At 48.1% G+C, this 18,400-nt stretch overlaps 1 protein-coding gene across 1 annotated transcript in view; it reads right to left on the bottom strand.

Annotated features, from left to right (window-relative positions):
* F13A1 (coagulation factor XIII A chain) overlaps positions 1–16,906 on the bottom strand; it is a 152,236-nt gene extending 135,330 nt beyond the window's left edge. The window contains exons 1-2 of the mRNA XM_079934613.1: positions 16,859–16,906; positions 1,112–1,188 (exon numbers count right to left, since the gene is read on the bottom strand). The gene's annotated coding sequence lies outside the window, so the exon portion shown is untranslated. The remainder of the gene's footprint in view (positions 1–1,111; positions 1,189–16,858) is intronic.
* Between the last annotated feature and the right edge of the window lie 1,494 nt (positions 16,907–18,400).

The following is an 18,400-nucleotide window of genomic DNA, read 5'->3' on the forward strand; positions in this document are numbered from 1 at the left end:
CTAACACTGCCCTTGCTCCACGCCTGCTTCCCCTTCCTTTGGAGTTTGTGTGGACAAACAACCCGTTTAATCACCACACCTCCCCGTCGGGGTCTTGTTGACCAACAGACCAGATGAAGGGAGATCTTGTTTCTGGCTCCAATGAAGCTTTCCCCTTGATCACCTGGATTACCCAGTCACGACTCTGTTTCTTCGGCTGTTTTCCGCACCCTCAGAAGATGAGAAGTAGCCCTTACAGAGGCGAGGGGAGTAGACTGTCCCAGAAATGTGTGGAGCGAAAATGGAGCACAGCTGGAGCCCCTTCCTAAGGCACTGGGGCTTGGAAGCAGACAGTAGCGTTTGGAAGTGTAAAGTCTGGGTGGGTATCCAGAAATACCTGCGGCCAGATTTACAGGCTCTGGCGGGTTAAGGGGTGGGGGGAGGGGAGAGAGAAGGGTTACGGATAGAGAGAAGGCAGGAAAAAGCCTTCCTCTGGTGGGGAGTGGCTGGGGTGGGCTGCAGGGCTGCTAGCGGAGGGGAATGTTTGGACAGAGCAGTGCGGTGGCCCGCTGGGAGAGAGAACCATTAAAGCAGAGACTGGGGCGCCCCAGGTGCTGCCCGGGTGCAGGCCAGGCTGGGTGAGCGCAGGTGGGCAGAAGCGCCCCCTTCTTGTCAGGTCTGGGCTGGGGCAGGTGCTCCAGTTCGGCTGCCTGCGGCTGGGGGGATGGGGTGCCAGCGATGGAGAGCGGAGCTGGACCACTCGCAGTGCCAGCCAAGCAGGTGTTCTTACCTGGCCCTGCCTGCCCCCTCTGCAACCTTCTGCATTCTCTCTCCATAGTCCGCTCCCCTGAAGAAAGGGGTGGGGCTGTCCTTTGGGGGAGCACCCCAGGTGCCCCTTTTCAGGCAGCAGCGCCTTTAGGGAAGCTTCGTGGGATGCCTGAGAGAAGGCCTGCTCGGAAGTGGGGCTGCGTAGATGCGGAGTAAGGGGCGAAACGGAACTGGACGCTGGGGCTGCTCCCGATACCCGCTGCCCCGCACTCCGGGCACCAACTGACGGATCGGCCCGGAAACCCAGGGGCAGGAGGTGGACGCAGGGCTGCGGGATGCCCCGGCAGAAGGGGCGGCTGCTTACCTGCGGTCCCCTCCCGAAGTGTCCCAGCGCAGGCTGGCTTTGGGCGTCTCTGGAGTACTCCCTCCAAAGGACACAGGCTAAACGACAGGAAACTTAGCTCTTAAATAACTTCCTAAGGACCCCCCCCCCCGCTTCCTCCCCCCATCCCGCAGCGTTTTCTCCTCCCCCTTCTCGAAGGCTGGCGAAGCAGCAGCGTCTCTGGGACTTGCTGGTCACCCAGCCATGCTGCTGTTATTCCGGCATGACCCCCCCCCCGGCCCCCCTTTCTCCCAGTTTCCAACCTGGTGGCTGGGAGCCCCGGGCAGAGTGCCCTGCAGTGCCCGGCAGACTCCGCCCCCTTCCCCTCTCCCACTTTGGTCAGAAGGCTGGGAAGGAGGGGTCTTCCTGCACAAGGGAACGTTTTCGCCCTCCAGGATTCCGAGGGCGGCTGGTGCGGCTTGGCAGGAGGGAGGGTCTGCCCTCCTACAGACAAGTAACGGACAGCTGTGACCACGCACAGCAAGGAACGTGTCCTTGTTGGGTAAATAAAGCTGAGGGGCATGGGCTACATTCCTGAACCATCCACAGAGCCTCGCCACCATCTAACCACAAGATTTCCTGCCCGGGGTGGGGGTTGGGGGATGCCCAGCTGGAGGGAAGATGAGTAAATACCTTTCAGAGTGTTACAAAAATTAGAAAATAACTTTTTTTTTTCTGAAAACCATTTTGGTTTCTTTTCAAATAATAGAAGAAAAAGAAAAGAAAAATTTCCTTCTAAAATTTTCCATACTTTCTTTTCCTCTGAGTCTTTATATCTCTATAGACTCCTATTTCCAGTCGTGGCTATCTCTAACCTTCTTTACTGTCTCCGTATTTCTGACCCTGTCACTTGATCTAATTTACTAGGGAAAAAAACGATGCCACTGTTTAAGAATTCTCTCAGTTTTTTGCTACCAAATCTATGCACTCGCCTGCAAACTTACACATCTTTTCCCTGTTTCTTCTTATTACTACAGTAGAAAGGTTCCCACCTTGTCCGTGGCCAAGTGCGCTGTGTCCCCCCTTTGCCTGTGTTCCCTGTCACCTTCTTCAGGGCCTTGCTGTGCGGCTTCTCCACTCTCCCTCCTGTACCTTCAGGCTCCCTGTCTCTAGCAGTTCCCTCCCATCAGCATGTATTCAACTTCAAGTCTCTTTAGTATTTTAAGAAACCCTTGCTCAACCCACATCCCCCAGCTATCGTTCCTTCTCTCCCCTCTTCGTTGCCAGCTTCTGCCCCCATCATTCTACGGAAACTGTAGTTCAGGGTCATCCATGGCCGTTGCTAGATCCAAAGGACAGGATCCAGTTCCCATCTACTTAACCTTTGGAGGCGCTGAACTCTGTTGCCCACCCTCGCCTTGAAGGTCTTTCCCCCGGGCCTCTGAGAGATGCACTCTCTGGAGTTCCTCCATGTGCTACACAGGCTCCCTTGATGATTTCAGCAACCGCCATGATTTCAGTTTCCATCCTGACTTCTCCCACATCTAGGTCTTTAGTCATAATCTTTCCAGAGCTTCAGAGTCCCCTCTCTAACTGCCTACCAGCCATCTTCACTTGGCATGTCCCAACAATAACTTGCAGCTCATCATGTCTAAGATGAGATATATAATCTTCCCTAAAATCCTGGACCAGGAGTGTCCTGGATTCCTAGCTACCCTTGCCCACGTGGTCAGCCCTACACCCTCCAGATCAGGTTACACAGTTGCCAGGTCCCCCTGGGATTCCTGGCTGTGTTGTGCCTTTGGGACAGGCTTGCTACCCTCAAAACCACTACCACAGTGACACTTCTGGCCTGAGACTCACTGATTATTGTGTGAACATGCATACGTGCTGGTTAACTTTCTAACTCTACCAAACCACCAGCCGAGGAGAGTCAAGCACACGATGGCTTTCTCTTGCCCAACAAATAGTGTCAGTAAGAGAGTGTCCGAGGGCACCACGCCGTAGCATGGGTGGTTGAAGCCCACCCACATCACAGACCCTTTGCCCACAGTCCTGGGTCTTAGAAATCAGCACAGAGTTTTCTGACCATACGGTGAGCCTTTGCTGGGCGAGAAAATGTGACCTCTGCAGGGGCAGCTGGGTGCATAGACTCAGATCTAAGGTGTCTTGTCTCTGAACATCATTTGCTTGGCATGGAGGTGGCACAGGGTATGTATTTAAGGAATGTAGCAGCTGGTGTTCAGCTAGGAAAACAAAAATGACTTGAGGTATTTTTAAAAGAGGGAATTTAACGCAGAAGATTGGTTACACAGGTGATGGAAAAGACAAGGTGACAAGTAGGGGCAGATGAGGCAGCAAGAGCAGGGAGGACGTGGCATCAACACGGCATGCGGGCTGGGGTTGTGTGGCCGAGACTGGAACCGCCAGAGCTCCACCCTTTCCCAGAAACACTGTCTGGGCTCCCGTAGGAGGAAGGACCCCTCTAGCTCGTTTCTTTCTTCTCCGTCCTCACTCCCTCCACAGTCTCCCATTTGCTACAGTCAGTTACAGTCAGTCAACGAAGGGGTCAGGGAAACACAACCTGCAGAGATGGCATCACCACGCCTGTGATGGGGGGAAGGGCCCCAAGACCACCCGAGGTTCAATGAATCACAAGGTGGACCCGCCAGCCTGTCATCCTCACCGCTATGATTTAGGACAGCAAGAAGGTACAAAGCAAAATCAGCAAAGGGAAAAAGCACATGGGGCAGAGGCCAAAGGAAGCCGGGTACGAAGTCACAACGGTCCTCACCCGCGGGAGTCGCACAGCCCACGCTTGGCTCCCAGCTACACACTGTGACGACACGTGTGAAATGGCGTCACCAGGGAGACCATCAGAGACCCAGAGCCCACGAGTTTTATTGGAGCTGCTCACAGAGGCCCCCTCTGCCTGGCACGGACGAGTCTGCAGGCTCCCAGGAGGAAGCAGGCGCTCGACATAAACCACCCCGACTGTACAACGTAGGCACCTCGAGCCATGCCTCTAGGTCAAGGAGTGGTGGGACGTCTCCTGCAATCGGAGGCCCCCTCGCGAGCAGGCCTCTCTAAGGAGAGTGGGCAGGGCTCCGGGGGGGACGCCTTTCTTCACAGCCTCCCCACGCCCACCCAGGCAGATCGGAGCAGAGACAAGGTGGCCTCAGAGCAGACAGTTCCAGGATTGGCACATCAAGCCGTGGACCTTTCATCACGGTACGTCCAGTGCCTCTCGCTCCCTTCCCAGCATTGCTGTAGGGCCACAACCATGGCCTGGAGAGAGGAAACTCCAGTGGGAAAGTCACGGGGAAAATGGAGCTCTTCCCGCCACGTCCCCTGGCCTCACGGGCTCGAGATGGGACCTCTGGGGAGACGTGCATCCTCTCGGTGCATAAGCCCTGACACCTCTTCCCATTTCTCTGCAACCAAAGGGGTCACGATCCCAACATCCTGTTGATAAACCTTGAAGAAAGCTCCAATTTATACCTCGTTGTCTCCTCCAGGGGCAGGGCAGGAAGGCCTGAACACATCACCTAGGGATCCTGGCTCCTGTCAGAAACATGTAGCAGCCTTTGGGAGCTGTAGGTAAACAGGAGGTGCGGGGTGGAGGGATTCCAAGTTCCCTTAATTTGACTCTTTGATTCTGAGTTTTCACTTATATGATATGGACACTCTTCTCTCCGAATAAACTACCATCTTTCTCCTACTTGGCAATACCCGGGACGCGGACTATTTGCTCAGGGGATGACTTTTCCAGCAGACTCTATTTGATTTACATGCAAAACTTCACATCCCAAACAAACAAACAAAAATCTCAGTCACGTCTGGACCCTACTGGTTTTTTCCAGCTGCAACAGGATCTGGATTTTGTTGGTTATAGATGCAGTGGCAGAGGGAGGTGAGTGGATATAAATAACAATGAGTCTTCAAAGATGCCAAACCTCTCAACCTCTCCCTGTCTTGGGGGAGACTTTTTCCTCCAGTGCCCTTGAGCCTTAGGAGTTGGGGGAAAATTATCCACTCCGGAAGGAGGTGGGGCTGGGGGGAGGATGAGATTCAGGCTGAGCGAAAAGTTTACAATCACAGCTGTGAACAGTTGGAGAGGGAGTGGCCCTCTGTCTCCCTTCACACCTTTCTCAGAGCCTCAGGGGAGCCTTCACAACGTCTGACCACGGTATTTGAAGCCCCAAGAGGGAATTTATAAAGCACCATCCCAGCCGCTGCCACAACAGAGCTTGGCTTCTGAGAAAGGACCCTTCCTCTGACAGAGCTCCTTTCCGTCTTCTTTTAGGAGAGATGGAATCCGCGCCAGTGCGCCAGTGACAGCTCTAGAGGGCAGAAGCTTCTACTGCTTCTGCTTTCCTGGGCATGGTTCCCTCCGGCCAGCGCTTTGCGTCACCCTTAATCTACCATCCCGGGGAGCAGTGGATTGCAGGGCTGTCTCCCCGTGGCTGCGCCCTGCAGGAGGACACACAGAGGAAAGCTGTCTCCTCCTTAGGCGTGAGAGTGAACTAATGCACTTGTGTGCTTATCACTCGCGTGAACATTTCTGTCTTTATTACTATTGTTATTTGTAATTGTGGCAAAATACACGTAACGTAAAATTTACCATCTTAATTATTTTTCAGCGTACAATTCAGTGCTGGCCAGTATATCACATTGTTGTGCAACCAATCTACAGAATTTCTTCATCTTGCAAAACTGAAACTCTACACCCGGCGAACAACTGATCTGAGTGTGTGTGTGTGTGTGCGCGCGTAAGGGTATTTGTGAAAATGTGCCTGTATGTGTGTGCCTGTCTGTGTGAGTGTGTGATGTGAGTGTGTGTCCAGGGGCAACGGGAGGACTGCAGAACCACCCAGAAGATGCTTCAGCCTTGCACTGGCTTCCTAGCGCCTCCAGAGTTCTGACTGGACTGGTTTAAAGACACTCCAAGACTTCTTAAATTTAAAAGACTATATAAAATATGAGAAAAGTCAACTAGAACTGGATCTCTTACAGATGAAGTCTTCCAGGTTTGAAGGCAGGAGATCTTCTAGTCAAACGTTGATGACTTAAAGATATCAAGAGTGGAGAGGGCTTCGGAAGCTATAAGCAGCTCCACCAGCACTGACACAGGGCAAAGCCTGCTCGGTTTGTTCAATTCCATTCCTTACTCTGGTGGTGCACAGACTCCATGACCACAGAAGCAAATAAGAGATCCCACATCTACCTTTCCCATGTATCTTGCCTTTTGGGCTAAAAAGCATTCCGTGATAATAAAGCATTGTGAAAACACAGCAAATAAAATGGTAACATAGCAATGCACACGAACATAATGATCAACAGAAGTTAAACTTAACAGTAATTCCACAAATTTATAACAAAGGTGTTCATTGAAAGGACAGCAGCAGTTGAAAACCACATCTAGCACCAGATAACGGGGGCGCACTGCAAACAAGGCTTGCTTCGTTAGAATTGCCAGAATGCCAGCTGTGTGTGTGTGCGTGTGTGCACACATGTGTGTGCAGGTGTGGGCTCCAGTCCAATAGGAACTCTGCAGGTCCTAAGGGTAATATGACAACTGACGTTAGAATCTAGGCTTCCTCACCTGCTACCTGTGTGACCTTGGGCCAGTTACTTGATGTCTCTGCACCTCAGTTCCCTCACCTGTAGAGCGGCAATCGTGAGCGTGTCTACCTCACAGGTTCTGAAGATCAAAGAAGAAAATACATCCAAAACACCGTGTGCAACCCCAGCACAGCGCTAACATTGAATATTGCCGGTAACAGCAGGTGTGAACTGAACAACCTCACGCATTTTAACTTTTTCTAAAAGTTGATATTACCTTTACTTCCTCATTATCAGGGAAGAGAACAGTTAACTTGCTAATAATTTAGGATGCTTTGGTGTGTGGGGGAATCAGTGGCAGTGCTTTTACTATTCAGTCCAGTAGGTCTTCAGGAGTTACGTCTGCAATTCACTCTTGTCAACGGGGGATTCCATTTATAACTGGCCGGTTGCAGTTGTGTATGTGAGAATACGTACGGGTGTCTTTCTAAAGAAGCAAATGAAAACCCTGGCAACACAAGGAAGCTGCCAGGGGAGTGGGTCAGAGAAGGATTTTAGATGAAGTATGACAAGCGAATGGACCAGCTTTTGTGTGGTTGCCCGCTGCCTTTGGAAGCCCGCATCCGAGCAGGTCAAAGGGCAGACCTGCCTGGGCATCTCACCAAACTCCTCTAATGAGGCCTGAGGATGCCAGCTCCAACGCGGTGCCCCAGTTTACGGCACTCACTTGTCCAAGGGCCCTGCTGCTGCCTGTTGTAGATGTCGACGATGTCACACAACATCTTCTTGCTGGCCAGCCGAAGCGCTAGAGCCAGGCCGGCAGGACTCTTCTAAAGCGGAGCAGAGCAGAGACAAACTAAACTTGGAAACAGGAGGAAGAGCTTCCAGTGGGGTCAGGCCGGAAATGGAGAGGACCTGATGTTCTGCAGGGTCATCACAGCAGCAGAACTTCTGGATAAGCTCTATGAATTTCTAAAGCGAGCCAAAGACCGTTGCATAATCGCACGTGTGGGCACCAAGATACAACTGAGGAATGGAACAAGTTCTCGTTTCTTTGATGCTCACTCTGCAGTTTCTGCAGTGAGGTTTGCAGACGACTGTGCCAGAGTCCTTCCCGTGAATGTGTTTCTTTTTGGTGCATTTTTCTTAGCACAAAGGTAACTAGGAATTGTTCAAGTAGCCTCTGAAATACTAGCTGTACCACATGGGCGTGATCCACCAGAAACACTTGGTGTCCATGAACGTTGGTGAATCTATTCAGCGCCTGAGTCACTGCTACCAACCTCTTCTCTCTGCACTTTCACTGATTTCAACCATATACACTTGGAAACTTCAGGCAAGATTTCCTTTTGAGAGGGAGATAGGGCTACAGGAAAAGAAAACTTAAGTATGTCATAGATGAACACAACCAAGTTAATTACATCATCTTGAGACTAACATGGCATGGCTTCTTTTAGTCTCTAGTCCCATGAGAGTACCAATTTAATTTCCCATAGTGCTAAGTTCTCTCTCTCTCTCTTTCTCTCTCTCTCTATACATAATAAATTATATAAATAATTTATTAGCACTACATTTATTTTAATTTTCATACGGATACAATTATTTATTATGCAGGAATTCTGTGGTATATATGTATGTATATTTACAAATATATAAAATGTATACGCCATGTATACATAACGCATATATATGTATTTATGTATGTGTATAATGGGTGTCATAGGGCTGAACAGCCTAGAAAGATACAGAAATCAGAAGCATTTTATTTTGATTTTTAATATTTGGCTTCAAAATACTTTCATTGAAAAACGCAGCTGTATCCTCTATTACTCCTTAGATTGGGATTGATTATAGAAAACCCAGTTGTGATCTATCGTGACCTATGAATACCTCGTGGCTGCCTGGTAACTTATACCATGTGAAGCTCTTTCATGATGGCCATTTAATGCTCTAAACAGCCCTCTGCAGCATCTCTGTTCACAAATAAGGAAACTGAGGCCTGAAGACACAAAGGGACTTGTTCATACAGCCAGTCAGTTACACATCTGGGACTTGAACTGAGGTTCACACAGTGGCCGCATCAATTTACACTCCCACCAAGAGTGCAAGAGGGTTCCTTCTTCTCCACACCCTCTCCAGCATTTATTGTTTGTAGACTTGAACTGAAGTTTGTTGCAGAAATCAAATTCAATGTCTCAGCTAAAATACACTCTCACCAAGCCATCATCTCTCCCTGACTCAAAATTTCCCTTCAACCCTACATGTTCTAAGGTCCCTCTAGAGTGGGGCTCCTGGAAGATGCCAGTTGCCTCCATCCATCCTCCGAGTGGTGACAGGCAAACAGGCACCTGCTCAGGGCTTTTTAAGCGTACTGAGTAGGAGACGGTGAGGGATGTGGCCAAACCGTACCTGGTGGAGGCCATCCGCACAGGCTCCGGACGTGCAGGCTCAGCGGCCATGGCTCACGGGCCCCGCCGCTCTGCGGCACGTGGGATCTTCCCGGACCGGGGCACAAACCCGCGTCCCCTGCATCGGCAGGCGGACTCTCAACCACTGCGCCACTAGGGAAGCCCGCCGGTGTTTTTCTTATTGGACCTCCATATGGGCGAGGGATTCTGCTAGGTGCTGCAGGGGATTCCTTGGGGAGCAAGAGAGAGATTGTCTTTTCCCTCAAGGGCTCACAGTCAGCCCCTAAGCTCACCAGTGAAGGGGAAGAGCAACGTTTATCCCGAGTCCTGGACCCTTCAGCCCTGATCCTCCCACCCCCGAGAGCTCCTTCCCATGGCTCGGCCTCATGGAATTTTGCTATTCCTGCTCATCCCCTGCACCCCCCTGGTTACCCAGAGCAAGTTAGAGCAACCGGTTATTCTGAGTGTGCCGGCCAACCTCCTATCCTCATTCCAACCTCACTTCCCATCTCTTCGTGTCTAACCTGAAAATGCCTTTCAGCACAGGCAGGAAGTATGACAGAAGAATGTTCCGGTCTAACAAATGATAGTGGAAAATGCTCTTTGCTGCGGGGCCTTGGCGATCCAAGCGCACCGCACGTGTTCGCCAGCTGCAGTTTCGATGGTTTCTGTTTTACCCGGCATTAATTTTTTATGAAATCTCTCCAGGGCCCAGGGGACCCATCACTGGCTTTTAGCTCTTTATTCTGCACTGGCGTGGCTAATTGCTGAGATGGTTCCAGGATAAGACTCGCATTTCGGGCAGCTCTGATGTATTTACCAGCCTTCTCGTCTGCAGGCCGCCTTACATCTTTGTGCGGAATTTTAATGTTTTTCCTTCAGAGGGGAGCTGAAGGAATTATTGGGCTATTAATACAGTCGCCTTGTTTAGATCAGTTTTTCACATCGGTGGCATAACGTACAGAACATTGCCAATAACAAACGTCAGATTCTGTTCAATGACTTCAGTGTGATTCTTAAGAAGAGCACGAAAGCTGTGCAGCAGAGGCATGGCGTGTTTCACATGACGTCTGCTCTGGGAAGGAAGCAAGCTTGTGTGGGCAGGTGTGACCTGAAGTCTGTTGGACCCAAGGGACCTCTTCCATGAGCGCAGCTCTGATTTTGCATCAGATGGTGTCTGGGTCCTTTCATGCAGCTAGTGGCTCTCACAGCCTGTCCCTGGACCCTCTTTGCTGCCCCCATTACCAAAGCACCCCATGGACCATTCAGAAAACACCGTGATGTAAAAAAGAAAGGGTTTGAGGAGTCGCTGAGTGCCAAGGGTCTACACGCAAGACCAGTGCTACGATCTCTTTCTCTAATTTCGGATGTCCTTTTCCTTACCAACTTCATATGCTTTCTGAAAAATAAGAAAAAAAAACCCAAAAAAAACCCTTGGTCATCTGGCCTTCTTTCCTTAAAGTGAAGCCAATAGAGGCATAACAAGGATCTGCCTGTGCAGCTAATTTTCTTCTAACGGTGACTGTGGCTGCATACTCTTTGCAGCCCTCCTGCAAGGTTGTCCTGAAAGAGAATTTCACAGCCTTGACTTCTCCAATTGGTTTCAACTGCTTACAGAGTCCGGATTTTGCGTAAGCGGCTGTGTTTGGCAAGAAAGACTTCATTTTGGGCAGTTTTGCCTTTATGGCACTAATGCCAGTTTCCCGACAGCATCCTGGGGAGAGTGGACCTTGGGTTTGTCTGGGAGATAACCCCCCTCTCTGGTGGTGACAGCTCGAAGGTTATGAGTCTTCATTCCCTTGAGTGTCTGGCTTTTGACCCAGCCTCTGGTGAGGACCCGCCCCCTCCACGGTCATTAGCCTCCTTTCTTCTGCAAGCACCTCCCATCTGCTGGGCAGCCTGGGCACTACTGTTAAGTCCGAATTTGCTAGCATTTAACTCACTCATCACAGACCATAAAAGCCTCTGCTTCTTGAAGTCTCTCAAGTGTGTGAAGGCAGGATGTGTGGGGAGGAGACGCCTCTGAATGTGTGTTTTACGGCGTGTTCTCAGGGCAAGGGGGTATTGTTCAGCCGCATTTGTTCCGTCCTTGAAGACAAAAGGCAGTGCTTCTAGCTGAAGCTTTGGCTCATTCAGAAGGAAGCAATCAATTCAGTTCTGCAAGTATTCATTGAACACTTCCGATGACCTAAGAACAGCGCCAGAAGGTGCAGGGCAGTGCCTCTCAAACTGCAGTGTGCAGGAGTTGCCCAGAGAGCCTCTGATTAGACAGGTGTGGGGCAGGGTCCAATCAGTTTGCATTTCTCAAAAGTTCCAAGTGGCTTCTGCTGCTATCTGTGGACCTACTTTGAGCAGCGTTGCTGTAAAAGACCCTGTAATGAATGTGTAGGAAGGACATTCAAACACATTCAAATCAGAGAGTAAGACAACCAATAGTATAGAACCAAATAATCCAAGTCCCCAGGTGCACTCCGGAGATGGGGAATGCCCAGGGCTTTCAGAAGCTGATGAGCCTAACGTGGGACCAAAGTCGCCTCTAGTCTGGGGTAGCGTCTTGGAGGTGGCAGGGTTTTGAGAAAAGGGCATGTTATGGATGGGTGGAGAAGAGACGGGAAGGCTTTCCAGGAGAGGAAGCTAAAGGTGCTAATGAATGATAAGAAAGGTGACGATGTATGGGGAGTTTGCTTGGAGAGCGGATGAGGTTAGTTTTGCAGGGTTCATAGTTTCTGTGGAAATAAATGAAGACCGACCAAACGAGAACAGGAGAAGGCCATTTACTCTGAGCTTGCCATAGCGAAGGAGTCAGCCACCGTCACTTGTGTTCCAGCAGAGACTCAAAGGCAGACAGCGGAGTGAGACAGCTGTAGAGCGGAATAAAGGGAGGCTCCCGGTGCGCCCTGATGGGGGCTGCTGGCATGGGGGGCTGCGGACAGTCAGCCAGAGGCACAGCATCCTAGGTGATTTGTTAGGAATGCGTGCTTGTTTTCTCTGTTTAGCCCTAAGCTGGAAGAGGGGCAAAAATGAGAGAAGCCGCCTTAGAGTCTTGAGCATTTGGAGCTGATCGTCACAGAAGTCCTTGCTTGGCTTTCCGGATTGCTACCCAAGATAGCAGTCAGGCTCCCTGAGCGTCTGACTCCCAGCCACTGGCTTCCTGGGCTGGTTACTGTAGATAAGGGTTGGTTTCCTTATTGCTTGCTGCTGGCTGTGGGTCAGGGCTCTATTTTTATGCATGGTCTGGCCATGGTCTGTATATTCCGCCTCTCATTTCTGTTTTAGAGACTATAGGGTTTTGTCCTGATGTCATCCTTCCCTTCATTCTGTTTTCTGTTCCTATTTGGCGAATGTGGGCCTATATCCTCAATCCACTTGGCTGGTGGGTTTCCGGTGCCCCTTTCCTTTTGCTCTGAGTTCTCAGGAGCCCCTTCTATGTTCTGTTTACTCTATACTCCCTCAGTTTGATTGCCCCTGAGTAAAGCCCAATTCTTGGGCTGCATTGCTACTCATAGGGCGAAAGCTATGGCTTGTCTCACTGCAGAGATGCCAGGGCTGCTCGGGTGGCGTCAAGGACTAAGGGTCACGGTTCTCCCCTTGGCCTCATGGGAAAGGACAGTCGAATGCTCTCCACAGAAGCTCCCACGTCTCCAGACAGAGAGGAGTAGTGCAGATTCCTGTTGGATGGTTGCAGCCACAGGCCCCGATACCTCTGCTGGGGGCAAAGGGGAAGCCTGCAGGTGGGGTCCTCTGTTGCCCAAGCCAACATCCGACAGTCCTGCGGGTCCCAAGCAAGAGCGAGGTCACCTGTTTTCCCAGCACCCGCAGCAGTGCTCCCCAGGCATCACACTGCACGAATGCCCCTCTGCTCTCACCATCTGTCAGTAGATGCTTTGGGCTGCCAGTTTGTATCTTGCAGCAGAAATGTCCTTCCTTCAGGTTTCTTGACTAGCTCTTTGACGACGGTACATAACATTGTAGCCACCTCCCTGCTTCCGCAGGCAGCTCCACCGTCTTTATTTGTCCCATTTCCCTTTGCTTTCGGAAACGCCCCTTGACGTGGCTCAGGGCTGTGTCCAGTGGGCTGCGAGCTCCTAACTAAATTCTGTAAGTGAAGCTCGTGTGCTGGTGCACCTTTCTTTTTTTTTTCCCTCTCAATGGCTTATTTGCAGCACTTAAACTCATTTTCATGGAAAATTTCAGCAGGTAAATCCGTCGGATATTAGATTAGTCCAGTAAAAGAAAAATGGCCCTAGGCACTCAATATAAAATACCTTAGCGTTTAGAAAATGCATAGCAAAGATTTATTATTTACTATAAACACAGATATTATCAAAATAAATAATACATCTGGAAACTAGGACTTTTCAGCTTTCACTGCAGATGTGTTCAGTATGTTTGGACATACGTATTTTTTCCTGGGAAAAAATATTTTTGTGTTTGTTGCACAAGAGGTGAAAAGTGAAGGTATAGAAATAATGATTCTGTTATATATATTGAAATAGAGATTCCTATCTATCTCTCAATGCCCATTTTCCCTTTCTTCTGCAGTGATTGAACCTCCAATTTTTATCTGAAGAATCCTATTTCCCAACTTATCTAGTAGCTGGTTACAGCCAGGAGACTGAACCCTGGACCACGAGAAATAAATGGAGATGTGTGTGAAATTTTTTGTGTGAGTCCTTAAAGGTGGAATGTGCCCTTTCTTGCTCTAGTTTCCTTCTTGCTGGATGGAATGTGAACGTGATGGCTGGAGTGAAAGCAGCCTCGTGAATCACAATGTGGAAGCCTTAAAGATGGTGAAAGAAGCAGCAAATTAGAAAGAGCCTGAGCTCCTGTGGCTCCTATTCCAGACCTGGACTGCCTAATTAGACACTTAAGGTGAGAGCAAAATAAACAGGTGTCCGGTTTAAAACACGGTTGTTTTTGTTATTTTAATCCCTTGCAACCAAACCTAATCCTAGCTAATACACACACCAAAATAATCAAAGAGCCAGGAACGAATTTGCATCACTCTTCGAAGGATGGGAGGAGCACGTATGCTATGTAGGACTGCTCTCCCCTGTGTCACTCTAAATCAAGGCAGAAACGTATTCACTGGACGTGCAAAAAGCAAGTCATCATCGTCACAGGCTTTAGAGTGTTAGAGCTGCTCACACCCACAGGACAATACAGGCATTTGCCTTTGTGTTGTCACCAAGAATAAAGTAACGTCATATTAAATATGTAAGCAGTGATGCTCTCATAGCACCAGGAAAGCCTCCCGTTAGAGATGATGGAAGGATGGGTTCTCTTTAAAACAGACAAGCGATCAAGCAACAACAACAGCAACAAAACCAGAAGAGGGTTAACCAAATACTCGGATGGTAAAAGTCAGGCTTCACGATCTCAGTCTCAAATCCCTTCAGGGACACGCAGGCAATGTAAACGTGGTGTGATTTAAGACTGCTGCAGTGGCAGGAACTCATACTCAAAGCCTGGGAATCGTGCTCTGCCTGAAGACACTCAAGTGTCTCTAAAATATGCTTCTGGACGCATAAAACACGTCTGTGAGCTGGTCCTACGCCTGAGCCACGTGTGTGCCCTGGTCAATTTCGACCAGCGTTTGCATCGGGTTAGGGTAGATTCCATTCTCGGGGCAAGAGAGAACCTCAGGCTTTGAGGAGTTAGTAATCGAGGGGAAGAAAGCGAGATGGATACAATTTCCGTCTGTATGAAGATTTTTAGAGCCTGAAGCGCCTCACTGGGATCTGGAGTTATAATTTGGGAAGGTTACCTTGGAGCTTGGCCTTAGATATGGAGGCTGAGGGAGTGGCCAGAGCAAAAACCCAAACCCCAAGTACTAGACAAACAGAAGAAACACATGCACAGTCAGGCTGGAACCAAGAGATGCCTAATTTATGTAACTAAGGTTTCAAACCCAAACAATAAGCCATCAGGGATTTTTTTTTCCCTTTCCAGCTTTACTGAGATATGACTGCATAAGTTGAAGGTGTGCAAGACGAGAAGCCGTCAGTCTTTGCAGCATAGGCTAAGAAGTCACCTGAATGAGAAACAGAATTTATTTTTTTTCAATGAAACAAGATGAAATTGATGTCTTGTGTGTTATATACCCAAATCAGGGTTAAGTTCAGGAAGGATAATAGGTAGACAATATGAACGGACAGGCTGATCATCATTCCTCCCGTCTACCTCCTCAAAAATACAAGGCTCAAAATAATTACATAAAATCAGGATTTATAACAAAACCTCATGTTGATGACCTACTTGGTCCAAGTCCCCTTTAATTTAAATCGGTGATGTGATCTTGGAAATTATTAGTAATACATCTGTTCCCTTCAACCTCTAATTTAACTTTTGACCAGTATACAACAGCAGAGACTGTTGTTAAGACAGGCCATACGGACCCAGCTCCCTACGTGACAAAACTGACAACAATTCAGAAAATTAAAACACATTTTCCTATAACATTATTCTTTTTCCCAGTCACAGTATTGTACCTGAATTAACATTACCTAGCTAGAAAAAAAAAAAACAGTTTCATTTGGGATAGTAACGGGATAGAGTATTAGAAGACACTATGAGAAACCATATACTAAAAAGAAGAAAGAACCACAAATTCTAGGCTCTATCCTTACACGTACTCTTCACCTGTGATCTATCTTCACCCAGGTGAAGGGATAGAGCCTGTATGAAAAATCGCCAAAAAAGCTCAATATATAGGAATCAGCATATTGACACCTAAAAGGAGGAAAGCATGGCTCCGTGGCATCAGTCTGATGTCTCACATCTACATTGTGAGACAGATGGAGAAACAAGCTGACTTCCAAAAGGTCACTGATTTTGATATTCCTAGGACAGAAATGCTTCCAGCTGGGAGTAAATCCACAAGTCACTGAAGTGTGGAGGACTAATCCACTTTATAGCCTTCATCAAATATTTAGAGATGGTACAGTACCCACTGGAAAAAACTGAGAGGATAAGAAAGGAATATTTAGGGTCTATGGTTTAAATATGCACAGGCCAGACCCTTTATTAAAACATCAGAATTATTTTTCTCTGAAAACAAGAACCTTTTAGTGGGATTTGAGACACAGTTGATGAGACTGTGTATCCCAAAGGTATTACCAGTTTTACATACATCTTTATGTAGTAACACTAAAATCCCAGTTAAACGTATTACAGAATGGAAGAGGCTGAGGGGTCACAGGCCAGATAAATATGCTCGGTCTGCTGGACCAGTGACTGATTTTTTTTTTACATTAAGGATTTGACATTTAAGATTTACATCAAGGTTTGGTTGCTGGACTGAAACAGAATACCAGTGAGAATCTCCTCACGAATCTCTTCCTCCCAAAAAACCGTTTCAGAGACTGGGGAAAAAATTCACTAAACTGTACGTGGCTATATTTAGAGAAATTAATTATAAGGCTTCAATATGTGAAGCTGGTCACTAGAATGAGAGTTATCCTGGGATCCACTCCAAATAAAATAATACATTAAGCATAAGATCCAAGTAAGAAACTTCTTTCTAAATAATTTTAAAATTCTGCACAACTAAACAATGAAACCCAAAGAATGAAGCCACAATAAAACTCGGTTTAGTAAGATACAGAAGGTTATGATAAAAACAATAGTCATTGAAAATTAATAGTTTTTCTCCCCAAGTACTACAGTTCTTTTTCAGAACATTGGATGCCATTTTAAAATTTTATTGATAAGGGACAAAATAACTACACAAGACCAGAGTACTGAAAGGTAATCTATATCTTCAAAAGAAACTAAAGGGTATTGTAGACAATTATATAACATAAACTGCACTTACCTTTCTCCTCAGTTTGAGCTCAGTTACCCGCCAGCTGTTGGAATCCCTAAGCAAAGGAAAAACAATCAGAATCGTGTGCCTTGTTTTTGTTTTTATTAGTTAAGATGAAAAAAATAGGCTAATGTTGAAAGCACAATAGGTCTGAAATAATAATGCTTAAGTTAAAGTCGCAGCTGCGCCACCTTTGGTGGTGCAACCTTGAGCAATTATGGGGAGAGGGAAGGGTGAGCTGTGACAGGGCGAGAGAGAGGCATGGACATATCCACACTAACATATGTAAGGTAGATAGCTAGTGGGAAGCAGCCGCATGGCACGGGGATATCGGCTAGGTGCTTTGTGACCGCCTGGAGGGGTGGGATAGGGAGGGTGGGAGGGAGGGAGATGCAAGAAGGAAGAGATATGGGAACATATGTATATGTATAACTGATTCACTTTGTTATAAAGCAGAAACTAACACACCATTGTAAAGCAATTATACCCCAATAAAGATGTTAAAAAAATTCACTTATTTTTGTCTTGAGTTTCTTTACTATAGACTGGGGAGTTTGAATAGATTATCTCTAAAAGCTTTTCAAGACCGGAGGTTTAGAAAGTTCTATGCAGCTATTCTCTCCTTTAGGAGTTCCTGGGAGGTTTTGCTGTCATTATCCCATAACACCCATTGGGAACACTATGTACCGTTTTCTCCTTCAGTGTCCCTCCTATGCGACCCCCAGGCTTGAGAGTAAAGTCTTCTTTGCTGGTGATTAGTTCAGAAATGGGCATGTGACTCAAGTCAGGGGCACTGAAATCAAGGGTTCTGGGCAAGTTCATTCTTGTTTTTCTGGGAAAACTTCTGCTCTCTTTCTCTGGACCTGGTTGGATGCAGAATACGAAATCTGAAAAGTTATCACTATCTCTCCACCACTCTACAGGTGAAGCCAATGATTTGAGAAAGTCTGAGTCAAAGGACTACCAGGAAAAATGGATCCAGACCCTCAGGATTAAGTCAGCATTGAAACTGACCCCACTCTGGACTTCTAGTTACGTGAGCCGACACATTTCCTGTTGCTTCAGCCAGTGGCGCTGGTGCTTCCTGGTTCTTGCGGACGAAGACGCTGAAATCTCCATTTTGTTGTGTGTGAAGTATTCGTTCATGCGAATCTTCCCTCTTCACTCACTCGGCGCAGAGAAAGCACTAAGACTGATCCATCCGCAGTGTGTCTGCTTGGTCTAGAATCTCAGAAGTGTGAAGACCCTAAGCTATGAGGTTGTTACGTAGAGAAGCTGCATTTCATTCATCTTTGTTCCCTAGTACTTGGCACAGGGTCTGCTAGAGGGTAGCTGCTTTATAAATGTGTAGTAAATAAATAAGAAACAATAGGGCTTCCCTGGTGGCGCAGCGGTTGGGAGTCCGCCTGCCGACGCAGGGGACGCGGGTTCGTGCCCCGGTCCGGGAGGATCCCACATGCCGCGGAGCGGCTGGGCCCGTGAGCCATGGCCGCTGAGCCTACGCGTCCGGAGCCTGTGCTCCGCAACGGGAGAGGCCACAACAGTGAGAGG

The sequence above is a fragment of the Stenella coeruleoalba genome (assembly GCF_951394435.1).
Source record: "Stenella coeruleoalba genome assembly, chromosome: 10".
Classification (NCBI taxonomy): domain Eukaryota; kingdom Metazoa; phylum Chordata; class Mammalia; order Artiodactyla; family Delphinidae; genus Stenella; species Stenella coeruleoalba.